Source organism: Oreochromis aureus, linkage group 3, assembly GCF_013358895.1.
Source record: "Oreochromis aureus strain Israel breed Guangdong linkage group 3, ZZ_aureus, whole genome shotgun sequence".
Classification (NCBI taxonomy): Eukaryota; Metazoa; Chordata; class Actinopteri; order Cichliformes; family Cichlidae; genus Oreochromis; species Oreochromis aureus.
This window is the reverse complement of record NC_052944.1, coordinates 62,560,940-62,572,129: the sequence shown is the minus strand read 5'-3', so window position 1 is coordinate 62,572,129 and position 11,190 is coordinate 62,560,940. Positions and strand designations below refer to the sequence as shown.

General features: G+C 39.1%; 1 long non-coding RNA gene across 1 annotated transcript; it reads left to right on the top strand.

Moving 5' to 3' along the window:
* The first annotated feature begins 1,172 nt into the window (after window positions 1–1,172).
* LOC120437472 lies at window positions 1,173–2,771 on the top strand. The gene is made up of 3 exons (XR_005611157.1): window positions 1,173–1,435; window positions 2,137–2,431; window positions 2,724–2,771. It is a non-coding gene; the product is annotated as an uncharacterized LOC120437472 (long non-coding RNA).
* The last annotated feature ends 8,419 nt before the right edge of the window (window positions 2,772–11,190 follow it).

Genomic DNA, 11,190 nt, shown 5'->3' with positions numbered 1-11,190 from the left:
TATACACATATATATGCATATATATATATATATATATATATATATATATATATATATATATATATATATGTATATATATATATATATATACATATATATGCATATATATATATATATATATATATATATATAAAAGTTATTTATATATATGTATATATGTATATGTGTATATGTGTATGTATGTATGTATATATATATATACACACACACACACACACACACACACACACACACACACACACACATATATATATAAATGTGTGTGTGTGCAGCATATATAAATAAGCCTCTCTATATATTCTATATTTATGCTTATATTTATATTCTCTTTTTCGCCTTTTTTTTTTTTTCTATTTCTACTATGCAAATTTCTGTTGGTGTTCTGCTACCAGAAACTGAATTTCCCAGAGGAACCTACCTGAGGGATTAATAAAGTTCTATCAATTTAGCAAAAGTGTTCCAGTCTTTATATTAAGAGTTTTGGGAGTTTCACCAAACTTTATAACTTTTCAGTAAAAAAGACGGAAGAGCTGAAGGGGTTAGTTATGTGTTTTCTGTAGACTAGTCCCTGAATACTAGTTAATGATTTTAATAACAGCAGAAAGGAACAGATTCTTAAACATAAAGTGTTTTAAATGTTTAAATCCCAATAAAAACCTAATTAAGAATAAGAGGACTAAAGGGTGATATAAAACGTGACCATCAATGTTTGCTTTTTAACGAGGCTTTCTTGGTCCTGTGACACACGATGAGCACATGGCTACCAACAGATCGATTTCTGTTAAGTTTTTACCTGCAGACAGATTGCAAATCTCTGTTTAACTTGGAGAGAAAACGTTGTTCGTTTCCTAATTTCCTGTCTTTAATGATGAATGTTTATAATAGATATCATGAGGTCAGTGTATGCACAAGTAATCCCTATGAGGTTAAAGCTCAGAATGCAGACTGTCATGTTTAGACTTTAGTATCTGTATGATATCATAGAGCAGCATCTCTAAAAAGTTATTTCATGATACATGGGCAGGATTTTAGGAGATTATCTTTTGCATGAGCTAAACTCCTGGATCATTTTCTGCTCCTCATCTGAAACACACCAACAAAGATTCTGCTGGTTTCTTTGTGAGAAAGCTTTTTCTCATGGTCTTCTTTATTTTAATCATCTCTCTCACAGCTCGTCTGACTGTGAGTCCCAGCAGCTCTCAGTTCTTTAAAGGAGACTTTGTGTCTCTGAGCTGTGAGGAGGACGACAGCTCTGCTGGATGGACTCTGAGGAGAAACACAAGCAAGGGAAACAGGACTCTGTGTGGAGATGGGTTTGGAAGATTAGACGGTATTTTATGCATCATCAACCACATTGTCCTACTGGACAGTGGAGTTTACTGGTGTGAGTCCAGAGAGGGTCCCATCAGTAACATGGTTAACCTGACAGTCACTGGTAAGCTGAGTGTGTGGAGTTAGTGTTGATGAAGCTGTGTGTAAATGGATGAAATGCTGTAGTTTGTCTCTGTGTTGAGGTGGATCAGTGGATCAATATTTGGAAACTGAACTGGACTGTCGTAAAGACAGTCACATAGATGATGTGACATCATCTAAAAAAGGCAAACAGTGACAACAAAGTGAAAAAAAAATATCGATTGATAATTGAAATTACACTGAAAACTGACACAGAGATGGCTGCTGGCACTGCGCTGCTCTGCTGCACTTTGCTGTTTGTCCTTGTCTTCGTCTCTGCAGGTGAGATTGAACTGAACTGAGTTTCTCTGTGAGATAACAAGAAGTACAGGAGGATTATTTTAATCTGGATTCAGTTTGTCTCTGTGTGTGTGAAGGAGACACGAGGCTGGGTGGACACTTGCTTTCTCTCACATATTATGTTCACTTATTATCAGCACATGTTGTTGTTCTGTAGAAGCTAACATCTTGTAGTTTCTGACTCTTTGCATGTTTAGCATGAGGCTAAAATTCCCCCTCAGTGGGTCACTGGTGACCTGGTGGATGTTCAGAGGTTCATTAAATCCAACATGATTAAAAACTTAAATTTCAAAGGAAATAAATAAAATACTTAAAGTTAATCATTCAGTTCATAATTGTACTTTGACCTTTAACCTCTCTGCTCTGTGTTGTTTCCTCTTTCAGACCATAAATTCATCACAGCTGAGTCTGGACAGGACGTCACTCTGACATGTCGAGCTCCAAACAACAACATCAAATTTTTAAAGTGGACAAAAGCTTACCTGCAGTCAGAAGTTGTCATTTTGCACTGGGATGGTCACTTTGATCCATTTTATCAGCATCCATCTTTTAAGAACCGGGTGGATCTGCAGGACAGACAGAATGTGACGATTAATGACATACGAGTGTTGAGCTGATGTGAGAGAAACACGCTTATGGGATCTCAGCAGCATCTACCTGAGTGTTGTTGATCCTCCAGGTGAGTGAGTAGAGTTGAGTGTGTGTGTGATCAGAGGTGAAGCTGCTTCCTGGTTGTTGATGTTTGTTTGTTGTATGGATGAGCTGGTGGATGTCAGAGGTAGACAGATGTTTCTCCAGCTGTTGTCTTTGTGGCTGCTCCAGCTGAGACACACCCTCACAGACACACAGCCCCTCCCCTCACTAACAGCTGGATCACTGTCACAGGTGACACACTCACCTGTCTGTGTTTCTGCAGGTTTCAACATTCACAATGTGACAAGAACTTAATGACTGTGTTTGCTTTATTTTAGAGAAACACACCACCACACCTCCACCTACATTGAGCAGCTCACCTCCACCTACATCCACACCTCCACCTGGTTCCACCTCCATCACTCTTCCTCTATCACTCTCTACTCCTCTCTCTGTGCTGTTACCTGTTGGATCAGTCTATGTTGTGGTTCTACTGGTGCTACTGGTTCTGCGGGTGAGACGTTGTGTTCACAGGAAACTTGAAGGTTTGTACATATTCGTTTTTAATCATTGTGGTATTTTGTTTCCATTCTGTGGTCATAATTTAGATTCTTAAATCATAAAAGTGTTTACTTATAGTGTTTACCATTATATTACCTGTTTTTTATGGATCATCCTAAACTTTTGCAACAACATTATAGCCTTGGAGGACATCAGTGTTCTCGAAGCATCTGACCTTCAGCTTCACTGTTAGCACCAAGAACAAAGCTGACCTTAAAAATGATTCAAGAAACAACATCGAGTTGAAGAGATTACATCTTCAAATCTAAAGTTTTTACTGCTTATGGAAGCCAAAGATTTCAAGCCCTGCTCCAATTATTTGGGTAAAGATAATAAATAAACAGGTCAAAGGTCAGAGTCACATGAATTAGGAAACAGTTCAGTTTCTTCAGTCTGAAATGTTTCAGTTTCTTTGCTTGATCAGTGCACATTTCTCTCTCTGAACAACTTTAGTGATTCGCCCATGACCTGAAGGTAAATGGCCCAAAGAGCCAATCAGCAGCTCTGAAACAGTTTCAGCTTCTTATCACAGTAAAGATACAGTAAATTGTACTTGTCACCATTGTGACCATTGCATCAAATCTAAATAAGAGTTGTATGCAGGCAGAGTGACACTATTGTAGATGCTGCATTTTGAAGTCTCAGTGTTTAAATTGTGTCCACAGCCATGTAGACAGAGTGGGTGGATGTGCTTCTAGAAGGACTTTGTTGCAGCTCTACAGCAGGGGTTTGTTGTTGGATGACATCACATTCAGCAGTGCTGTGACTGAGCCATAAATGTCAGAGCTCAGATGAGGCCCACACATGCGTGTTTGTCGGTACACACACAGTTAAGATATTGTCAAGAGATTTATTCTAAAGACACTTCTTCAGCTAAGAGTCTGAGAGTGAAGACACACACGCTGCAGATTTGACTTGCAAGGGCGGTCACAGAGCGCTCACATCAGAGAGTGGGGGCCCTGTGATCAGCGCTCTGTTACCGCTCTGGTCTTTATTTATATACAAAAAATAATACAGTGATGAATACGTCTGTTCATAGACAGAGGAATGTTAGTGCGTATGTGTATTGTTGGATACAGAAAGGGAGTGAAGATAAAAGTGTCCAGCTGTCCTCTTTCCTGGCAGGAGTGAAATAATAATAGCTTATTCAGCTATTATCGCCGTGAGAAAGAATTTATAAAACAGAAACAAGTCTTATAATGGACAACAGTGTAAATCATAAAAAGGTCATTATGCAGTATTCTTTCATATGCAAACTTATATCATTAAAAGCTTATACTGACTACAAAATACAATTTTCCATTAACAGATATGTAACGTGTTAACATGAGACATATGAAGAGACAGAACAGATAAAATGTCCTTTATATCCATCAGTGACTTTTTATTCTTTTAAACTTGATCTGCATGTAAAACACAGCAGCTTCTTTTTGACTCGAGTTAGTCTGACACTGATGGAGCTTCTTGCTGCAGTGTGTTTGAGTTTGGCTGATAAGAGTAACTGATAACAGTGGTCATGCATGTATGCTCTGCGGTAAAAAGTGCATCAGCCTGCAGCTCTGTGGCCGCCCTTCTTCTTTTTCTCAGAAACATCCTGATTTCTTTGTTCTCACTGTTTTGCAGCAGAGGTGTTAAGATTAAAAATAAAAACTGTGAAAAGTTGCTGCTATTTATAAAAAGACACCATTTAATGCTTCTAATAAGCTTAAAAGAACAGAATGAAATGTCTCTATTGCTGTAGTGTAATAATATCACAGCACTGTTGCAGTAATTTTAATGTGTTTATTGTACAGAGACTGATTCAGCTGTGGTCTACTCAGCAGTGAGAACTGAAGACATCAGTCATGGACAAAGAACCATCAGAACAAGGAGGCCCAGGTACAGCTGCTCTTTATCTTTGACTGTGGACAGAGACAAGCTAGCTGCTCGCCCTGTTTACAGCCATCATGCTAAGCTAAGCTAACCAAACTACATCGTGACTCAAGCCCAGAGCTCAGACATCAAACTTCTCATCTTTCTGTCAAAAAACAAAACAAAAAAAAAGATTCCTTGTAAAGTTGAGCTTTTCCTTAAACTGTCCGTTATAGCGTGGTCTTCCTACTTATCTTGACACAATGCTTTAAGTCAACAGATTGTATTCAACTGAATTCTGTCATCTCACTTCTCCCAATTCAGATGCACTATCCTAGCTAGTAATCAGAGGAAGTTGTTAACCAGTTTCATCTTAACAGTTTGGGACAACAATGAGACAACCCTCAAAACAGGAATGGTTTTACAGCTGGAGGTCACTGACATGTTCCCTTTCCCTCATGTATTCTGACATTTTTAACTAGTTAGGGGTTAGGGTTAATCCTGATATCAGTTAAAATGTCGTCTTTTCATGAGTGGACTCTTAAGCTGTGGCTAAAATGATAAAATGCAGAAATTGTTGTAAACGTTAAACGCAGCTTTGTGTTTTTAGGGCTCTGAGTGTTGTCATTTTTCCAGTGAGGACACAACATACTTAAAACCTGCTCAGAACTAAGTCTGGATTTTGGTCTTCCACCTAAGTCCAGGACACACAGACACAGGTCAGACTGAAAGGAGGTAATCAAGGTGTTTAGAGATTCAACCAGCTCTGATTATAGCTGCAGATACTTCAGAGTCAATGCAGGAAGGTAAAAATCTGTGTGGAGAGACAGGAGTAGGAAGTAAAGTGAGAAAAAAACACGAGAACAGATTCTTTCAAAATAAAACAGGAAGTGATTAACTATAGAGACAAGGAGTAAACACAGAAATACTTAAGAAAACCAAAGAATCACCACAGAGAGAAGAAAAAAATAGAAACAAAGTGAAAATAGAAACATTCAGAATAACAATGAGTTCAAAGTGTGAGGAGGTCTGATGGGAATGACAGCATTAAAGTAACAGCGTTACTTTTTTCAGTAACTAGTAATCCAACTAATTACTATTTCTATCGTTACAACACCGCTACCATTATTAAGAAGAAAATGCAGTGCAGACACGTTACTATTTTTCAACACACAGATGGTTGAAGCTGTCTTCAGCTTACTGGGAGCTGGAAGGGGTGAAAAAATCTCACCAGTGCTGCTGATTGGCTGAGAAAGAGAAGTAGTCATGGTAAACCAATCACATGAGCAATTTAAGATAACATAGCAACAAGATGCTGTGTCAGCCGAAGACAACCCTGATTCTCCATTTTTGTGTAAAAAGTGTGGATTTCAAACTAGGGGAGACCGGGGATAGTTGTAACGTGGGTCAGTTGTAACACTTCCAATTTCTCCAATCAGGGCTAAGTTTCAAATGAGGTGACTCATCCTGTGCATGCCCAATTCAGTTCTGCTATCACATGTGAAAAATCAGCACATTTTGTCAAACACAGACAATTTAACACGAAAAAAAGTAATTCATATGCCAAAAAGTAAGTTTTTCTACTTTATTTCAATTTCTAATAGCATTATCTGCTTTGCAGTTAAACTCATCAAACTTAAATTATTACATTTGTATGTCTATGGGGATATACTCTGTGTAGGTCTTTAGTGCTAATGTTTTAGCCGTTGGCTGTAATGTTAGCTAGTTCATGGCTATAGCAGTCTGGGTCAGTTGTAACAGCAACAGTCTGGGTTAGTTGTAACAATAATGCAGATGTTACAACTTACCACACTATTACTTTAACTTATATTAAACAAGTTGGGGCAACGACATCAGCAGAGAGAGGTTCACTGGTCACCTTTGTATATGCGGTTAATGCCATTGGCAACACAATTCCTCCACTGTTTGTGTTCCCACACATACATTATGCAGACCACTGTGTCAGAGATGGACCAGTAGGAAGTATTGGTAGTGGAAATAAATCAGGATGGGTGCAAGAAACAGATTTCCTCATCTTTCTGAAGCACTTTGCAAACCACACCAAGGTAAGCCATGATAAAAAGTAATGGAATTGCAATGCTGGTGCACAACTACATTTTTTTAGCTTCATCGTTATGTTCAAAAGTTGGTGACATCATTTTGGCTGATGATGGTCTTTAATGTTTGTGAGAACATTAAAGATCAGAGACACGTGGAGCACGAAAACTAGAATAAACAACTCCCACTCCTGCAATTACATCAATCAAATAACTCTAAGTTAATTTCACATATTCAGACTTTATGCGATTTAAAACAGCACACATCAACACCACATATGAGCGAGCAGAGTGAGGAATGAGGTTTTGACACACCAGCGTTCTCCATTCTGGGGCTGGAGGCTGGGAGAAGGACTCCAGCCGTCTGGTTGGGTTCACTCCTGGTGGCTGCTTGGCTGCCCGGTGAGCACTTATTATTATTTATTATTTACTGTTATTTATGCATATGTTGGTAGTTGCTGTGGTTTGCCTACTGTGTTATTTTTTCTCTCTCCCTCTCCTTCTGTTAACTTTCTCCCTTATGTTACCTCCCGGCTCAAAAGCTGCAACATGAATAAGGAGACTAACACTAGAATTTCAGTGAAAAGAGGTTTTATCTTAAAATGCAACACAAGTTGGCTAAAACAGCTGGTATCACCCAGGCAAGGACTAATGAGCCTCTCTGAAAGCCTGTCTCAGGTAAGCTTTTATCCACACCTGACTAGGTGTGGTCAATTAGCAACAGCTGAACACACTGAGGAGATTAGGGGCTGCAGAGGGGCGTAACACCTCCTCCCTCCAAAGGTTCCTCTAGGAGCCGTAAATGAATTAAAAGCCCCTCTGAAGCCTATGCTGCGGCTTTTGAGCCGGGTCGTAACACTTCTCTTACTTTGTTTTTGTATCTCCTGGTCTTGTCTGTTGTGATTCAAGTGGAACGTTATACTGTAATGGTTGACTTGGGAACCTAAATCTGTTTGGCATCTTTTGGCCTTCAGACAACAATTCAGATTTTTACGCTGCTGAACAGGGAAAAATATGCAGATTTATGAAACGTGTCCATAAAAGGCTGAAAATGTGTTTCACACAGACCTCATAGTCATCTGTGAGCAAGTCTCAAAGTCTGTGAGTTTGTGGTTTGGAATCTGTTTATTGCTGCGCCACATTCACGGTCATATTGACTTTTCTGATAATAATCAGAGAGGAAGTGCTGAACTCCTCTGAGCTGTTACAGGAACAGATGTTGGCAGATGTGTCAGTGACAGAGTTACAGTTAGAGAGGTCAGTGAGCAGGATTTCTATCAGGATTCATGTCAGAGTTATTATAATGATGTCTGTTGGTTCACACTCACGGCTGCTTTGGACTGATTCCAGCTCAAAGAGCATCAACATGTTTTCATTTTTCCATCATGATGAGGAGCAGAAACTCTGAGGATTCTCCTGAACTCCTGACTACAGTAAGTCATCCCACAGCTTCTGCTTTATATTCTCCATATTATTCAGTAAATTATAGATTATTACTGATAATCAGACACTTCTGTAGTTCATCTGTAGTTAAGTAGAAGTACAGAAGTGAAGTCAAAGTGAAAAGGACTCTGAAAAGTAATCAGAGGTTAAAGTGAGTGTGACAGGTGGAGGAACCCTAAGACTGAGTGTAGAGGTGGGAAAATGAATCACTTAGAAAAAAGTCACAACAATAATCAGATGAAGCGTCCACACAGAAAAATCCAGAAAACCACCGGATCAGTCTGTGTTCCCATTTCTGCACTTTTTGCTTCCATAAAAGTTGAATGCTGCCTCCTCTGTACTAAAATACTTATTTTGAGGTGGTTTGTCTGATTGTTAAGTTTGTATATTTTTGTTGTTCTGTGGAGATCTTTGAAGAATGAAGACATTTAATGATTTAATCCTACTTTGTATTTACATTCTCGTTACATCAGATTTATTTTTGATTATTAGTCCACCGTAGCAAAGGTCATGCTAACGTGAACACCGCGGTCAAGTGAGCCGTCATTTGTGAGCCTGTGGTCGCAAATTTTGAAGCCATCCTGATAACCTTTTCCCACCAACGATGTGGAGATCCAACCCTTTTAGATCCAATTAAAATCAAGACACTCAAAAGATGCTCTGTAAAAGAGTAGAATTCTTGGAACAGAGTTTAATACACTGAATCATATGAACAGCAGGAAAAATACATACAGACATTTAGCAAGAGAATTACAAAGCAGAAAGCAAGCAAAGCAAAACCCGGGGTGTACAGCCTTAAGCACAGACAGCAGAGCAACACAGAGACGGACAGAGAGTAACAGCAGAGGGGGAAAAGTGCTGGGGTGTCCTCTGGTCCCCTAATATACAGGGACCAGTATCCCCGCCCCCTGCTGCTGGGTAACTTTCCCACACGCCCAAACACAGCTGCAGGGGTCAGGTACAGGCCAGGGTACACGCAGGGCTCTGGCTGAGGGCCCAGCCCACAGCCACACCCTTAGGTTAACCCTTTGCTTTGCCTTCTGACAATAGGTCACAACATGGTCAAAGGTCACACATTAATCCTAATTATTAAATCTTCACAATATATAATCTTATAACTACATAGGTTCTTAAAACACTTCAGTGTAGTTCAAAGTGTGTGTGTGTGTGTGATTATATCGTATGATATTTTATTGTGATGTGTGTATGTTACCCTTTTCCCTGGGGTGGAGACAAGCAGACCGCCCCTGGCTTTGCAGCAGCAGGGAGGACCCGCATCCCAGACCCCAACTACTCTGCTACAACACACGTAGTCTGACTCTTGTCTCATGATTTCATGTTTTGTGACTATTGAGTGAATTACTGAGATTGCTCTAATATAGCTTAGTACTTCATAGTTCAGCTCTTGTTCATAGTGTCCCACTAATGTTCTAGTATTGAATCTTGTTACTCTGAGTCTCTTGCTTGCCATAGTGTGGGTTAATTTTCAGTTTCTTAGTCCCCTGAGTTTGTAGCATTGTGTGTTAGTGTATGGGTTTGAGCAATTCCAGAGGGTACATTCATTTGCCTCTCACCTTTAGTTCATATTTAGTGATTTTGCCAAAATAAAATCTTGTTGTACACTGTTCCTCCGAGCCTCTGTGTGGTGTCTGCATCTGAGTCCTCTTCCTTGTGTTGGCTGCCCGGTCGTGACAGAACCTGAAGTTGTCTGATGTTCATGCTGATGAATATGGCCACACCGACACATATTTCCTTTCAATTTGGTTTTCTACTTGTTTTCTATCTTTTTAGTTAATTAACTGATTATAATTCTCCAGTTTTGCCACCTATTTCATTATTTCCAAAGATATGCACGTACCACAGTAACAGTATCTTTAGTAGTAGCTCGGGACCTGATGATAAATGTGTAAATGTGTGTCTTTCTGAGATTTACTGGTAGAAACCTTTGTAGAGAGAACAACACAGTATGAACAGTCTTCTCACAGGTACTGATAAAGAAACAAATATAGAGTTTCTCTTAATTCTGCTTCAGTTTGTTTTCTGTAATCTTGAACTTCACATGTTAAGTTTGCAGATGGTGAGCTTAAGTTGCCAGAATGTAATTTTCCTACAAAAATACAGGCTGTGTACCTGTGTTAGGGTTTTAACCGAGGAAGCTCAACAAAGCCAGTCCTCCTTTGTATTAATTGACTTGACAAAACCAACAAACCCAGGTGAGAGATAAAGGTTATCACAACATTGGTTATCTGTTTTCTCGTATTTTGTTCTAATTACAGTCACTTTAGCAAAATGTATTTTAATAGTTGAAGGTTATTACCTACAAATATGACTGATCAGTGTTCTAGTTTGAGCCCTGCTAGCTCAATCAACAAAATGCAGTGAATGAACAAAAGAGAACTCTAAATCAAATCAATACTTGGTGTGAACACACTTTGCCTTCAAAACAGCATCAAGTCTTCTAGGTGCACTTGCACACAGTTTTTGAAGGAACTCGGCTGGTAGGTTGTTCTAAACATTTTGGAGAACTAAGCACAGATCTTCTGTGGATGTAGTCTTCCTCACATCCTTCTCTCTCTTCATGTGATCCTGGACAAACTTGATGATGTGCTCTGTGGGGGCTGTACAATCACTTCCAATACTTCTTGTTCTTCTTTACACTGAAGATAGTTCTTAACGACTATTCTTACTTGGAGAAAAAAAAGTTGGTGCAAGAAGAACAGAGAACAAAATATGAGCTCAAGATTATAATCTATATTGACTAATCAAAGTGAGCTTAAGGTTCTGTATAATTAGTGTTTATTAGTGATGTCCTTTGGTGTATTGCAGCCCTTAGGATTAAGTTTTACTTCAGTGCAGTTCAGTGATGGATGGAGGAATTTTATTGTAGTCACAG